This window comes from Cololabis saira, unplaced genomic scaffold, assembly GCF_033807715.1.
Source record: "Cololabis saira isolate AMF1-May2022 unplaced genomic scaffold, fColSai1.1 scf032, whole genome shotgun sequence".
Taxonomy (NCBI): Eukaryota; Metazoa; Chordata; class Actinopteri; order Beloniformes; family Belonidae; genus Cololabis; species Cololabis saira.
In genome coordinates this window covers 213,273-217,500 of record NW_026906196.1, presented here as the reverse complement: position 1 = coordinate 217,500, position 4,228 = coordinate 213,273, and the positions used below count along the sequence as shown (strand labels likewise).

General features: G+C 55.2%; 1 non-coding gene across 1 annotated transcript; it reads right to left on the bottom strand.

Annotated features, from left to right (window-relative positions):
* Positions 1-1,876: 1,876 nt before the first annotated feature.
* On the bottom strand, positions 1,877-1,949 carry trnav-aac (transfer RNA valine (anticodon AAC)). Its single transcript has one exon. It is a non-coding gene; the product is annotated as a tRNA-Val (tRNA).
* Positions 1,950-4,228: the final 2,279 nt, after the last annotated feature.

The following is a 4,228-nucleotide window of genomic DNA, read 5'->3' as shown; positions in this document are numbered from 1 at the left end:
AACCAGGATGTGACTCCGCCTCACAGTGGGGGGGAGGGGGGTAGGGGACTTAAAAGCGGGTCCCCTGGTTCGGACGGTGAGCCGGGTCTCTGGGTGGCTCCAGGTGAGCCGGGTTGTTGAGGTTGTTGAGTTGTTGTTGGGGTCTGGTGGTGGAAGCTCCTGAGGTGTGGTGGTGATGCTGCTGGGGTCTGGTGGTGCAGCTAGTGGGGTCTGGTGGTGGAAGCTCCTGGGGTCTGGTGATGGAAGCTCCTGGGGTCAGGTGATGGAAGCTCCTTGGGTCTGGTGATGGAAATTCCTGGGGTCTGGTGGTGGAAGCTCCTGGGGTCTGGTGGTGATGCTGCTGGGGTCTGGTGATGATGCTGCTGGGGTCTGGTGGTGGAGCTAGTGGTGTCTGGTGGTGGAAGCTCCTGAGGTGTGGTGGTGATGCTGCTGTCGTCTGGTGGTGGAGCTAGTGGTGTCTGGTGGTGGAAGCTCCTGGGGTCAAAGTCCAGAGTGCTAACCATTACACCATGGAACCCTGTTCAGCTTTTATTGTGTTTTTATTGTGGTCCTGAAACCAGAACATGAGTAAAAAACAATATGCGCTTGAGCATCTGACAGAGTGCTGTCCATGGTGCTAGGAGCGTCTGGGTGTTTATGGTACCAGGGCCCTGGTCCTCCAGGCCCAAGGGCTGGCTCTTTCACTCCAGTGGCCGGTCGGTGGGGGGCTTAAAAGCGGGTCCCCGGGTTCGGCCGGTGAGCCGGGTCTTTGGGTGGCTCCAGGTGAGCCGGGTTTTTGAGGTTGTTGAGTTGTTGTTAGGGTTTGGTGGTGGAAGCTCCTGAGGTGTGGTGGTGATGCTGCTGGGGTCTGGTGGTGCAGCTAGAGGGGTCTGGTGGTGGAAGCTCCTGGGGTCTGGTGATGGAAGCTCCTGGGGTGTGGTGGTGGAAGCTCCTGGGTTCTGGTGGTGATGCTGCTGGGGTCTGGTGCTGATGCTGCTGGGGTCTGGTGGTGGAAGCTCCTGGGGTCTGGTGGTGGAAGCTCCTGAGGTCTGGTGGTGGAAGCTCCTGGGGTCTGGTGGTGGAAGCTCCTGGGGTCTGGTGGTGGAAGCTCCTGGGGTCTGGTGGTGGAAGCTCCTGGGGTCTGGTGCTGATGCTGCTGGGGTCCGGTGGTGGAGCTAGTGGGGTCTGGTGTTGGAAGCTCCTGGGGTCTGGTGGTGGAGCTAGTAGGGTCTGGTGGTGGATGGGGTCTGGTGGTGATGCTGCTGGGGTCTGGTGGTGGAGCTAGTGGGGTCTTGTGGTGGATGGGGTCTGGTGGTAATGCTGCTGGGGTCTGGTGGTGGAGCTAGTAGGGTCTGGTGGTGGATGGGGTCTGGTGGTAATGCTGCTGGGGTCTGGTGGTGGAGCTAGTCGGGTCTGGTGGTGATGCTGCTGGGGTCTGGTGGAAGCTCCTGAGGTCTGGTGGTGGAAGCTCCTGGGGTCTGGTGGTGGAAGCTCCTGGGGTCTGGTGGTGATGCTGCTGGGGTATGGTGGTGGAGCTAGTGAGGTCTGGTGTTGGAAGCTCCTGGGGTCTGGTGGTGGAGCTAGTGGGGTCTGGTGTTAATGCTGCTGGGGTTTGGTGGTGGAGCTAGTGACTTACATGTTTTGAAAAAGGCGGGCATGACGAAAAGATCCTGTAAAAAATCTCTGTAATATGTTTCTTTTTTTCCTGTAAAGTTGGACATTTGAAAGGTAGGTAAATGAGGAATGACTGGCTTTTAATCAGTTGTGGAACTGCAACGAAATTCATTTCTGCATAAGACCCAATGCGAGAAAGAGATGGTCGACCTTCCTGTGCCGAGCACCAAGAAGAGGATTAGAGGGGTTTTCCAAGTCCAAATAATATTATTGCAGTAATACATGTTTCCGCCCAGTTTCGAACAGGGGACCTTTCGCGTGTTAGGCGAACGTGATAACCACTACACTACGGAAACTTGCATGCTTTGAAAATGGCGGGCGTAACGAAAAAAAAATCCTATCTTCAAATCATTCATGTTAGAAATAAATGTGTGATTTCATATAAGTTGTCCTGGTGCGGTAAAATTAAAAATCATCCATCGGTATTACCATGCTGGGTAGAAAATACAAAATGTACCACAAGGGAAGCCAACTGATTACTTTTGAAAGACAGTACTGGATATGATTAATAACTGCAAATTAGGCAGTCGTCTTGCACATTCAAACATTACTCATTGTTGGCAGGATTCCAACCTGCGCGGGGAATCCCCAATGGATTTCTAGTCCATCGCCTTAACCACTCGGCCACAACAACCTGTCAGCTGTGTGTATGTGTGTGTGTGTGTGTGTGTGTGTGTGTGTGTGTGTGTGTGTGTGTGTGTGTGTGTGTGTGTGTGTGTGAATCTTCAGAAATAGACAATTTAGAGTCTTTATTTTAAAATGGTTGGTTTTACTTTATTTTAAAATGGTTGGTTTTACTTTATTAGGTTGAGACATATTTTCATCCTCATTTTGATTAAATGCATTTTCATCAACAGTCAGTGCAGTATGTTCATAGATCATACATCCACTTTCTTGTTTCCAAAAAGCTCTGGATAGATTTCAGTTAATCTCTCACATCTCATGTATGAGAGGATCTCTTAAGTAGCAGAGGATGGTTTCGATCCATCGACCTCTGGGTTATGGGCCCAGCACGCTTCCGCTGCGCCACTCTGCTGTATAACCAGGATGTGACTCCGCCACACAGTGGGGGGGAGGGGGGGAGGGGACTTAAAAGCGGGTCCCCTGGTTCGGACGGTGAGCCGGGTCTCTGGGTGGCTCCAGGTGAGCTGGGTTGTTGAGGTTGTTGAGTTGTTGTCAGGGTCTGGTGGTGGAAGCTCCTGAGGTGTGGTGGTGATGCTGCTGGGGTCTGATGGTGCAGCTAGTGGGGTCTGGTGGTGGAAGCTCCTGGGGTCTGGTGATGGAAGCTCCTGGGGTCAGGTGATGGAAGCTCCTTGGGTCTGGTGATGGAAATTCCTGGGGTCTGGTGGTGGAAGCTCCTGGGGTCTGGTGGTGATGCTGCTGGGGTCTGGTGGTGATGCTGCTGGGGTCTGGTGGTGGAGCTAGTGGTGTCTGGTGGTGGAAGCTCCTGAGGTGTGGTGGTGATGCTGCTGTCGTCTGGTGGTGGAGCTAGTGGTGTCTGGTGGTGGAAGCTCCTGGGGTCAAAGTCCAGAGTGCTAACCATTACACCATGGAACCCTGTTCAGCTTTTATTGTGTTTTTATTGTGGTCCTGAAACCAGAACATGAGTAAAAAACAATATGCGCTTGAGCATCTGACAGAGTGCTGTCCATGGTGCTAGGAGCGTCTGGGTGTTTATGGTACCAGGGCCCTGGTCCTCCAGGCCCAAGGGCTGGCTCTTTCACTCCAGTGGCCGGTCGGTGGGGGGCTTAAAAGCGGGTCCCCGGGTTCGGACGGTGAGCCGGGTCTTTGGGTGGCTCCAGGTGAGCCGGGTTTTTGAGGTTGTTGAGTTGTTGTTAGGGTTTGGTGGTGGAAGCTCCTGAGGTGTGGTGGGGATGCTGCTGGGGTCTGGTGGTGCAGCTAGAGGGGTCTGGTGGTGGAAGCTCCTGGGGTCTGGTGATGGAAGCTCCTGGGGTGTGGTGGTGGAAGCTCCTGGGTTCTGGTGGTGATGCTGCTGGGGTCTGGTGCTGATGCTGCTGGGGTCTGGTGGTGGAAGCTCCTGGGGTCTGGTGGTGGAAGCTCCTGAGGTCTGGTGGTGGAAGCTCCTGGGGTCTGGTGGTGGAAGCTCCTGGGGTCTGGTGGTGGAAGCTCCTGGGGTCTGGTGGTGGAAGCTCCTGGGGTCTGGTGCTGATGCTGCTGGGGTCTGGTGGTGGAGCTAGTGGGGTCTGGTGTTGGAAGCTCCTGGGGTCTGGTGGTGGAGCTAGTAGGGTCTGGTGGTGGATGGGGTCTGGTGGTGATGCTGCTGGGGTCTGGTGGTGGAGCTAGTGGGGTCTTGTGGTGGATGGGGTCTGGTGGTAATGCTGCTGGGGTCTGGTGGTGGAGCTAGTAGGGTCTGGTGGTGGATGGGGTCTGGTGGTAATGCTGCTGGGGTCTGGTGGTGGAGCTAGTGGGGTCTGGTGGTGATGCTGCTGGGGTCTGGTGGAAGCTCCTGGGGTCTGGTGGTGGAAGCTCCTGAGGTCTGGTGGTGGAAGCTCCTGGGGTCTGGTGGTGGAAGCTCCTGGGGTCTGGTGGTGGAAGCTCCTGGGGTCTGGTGGTG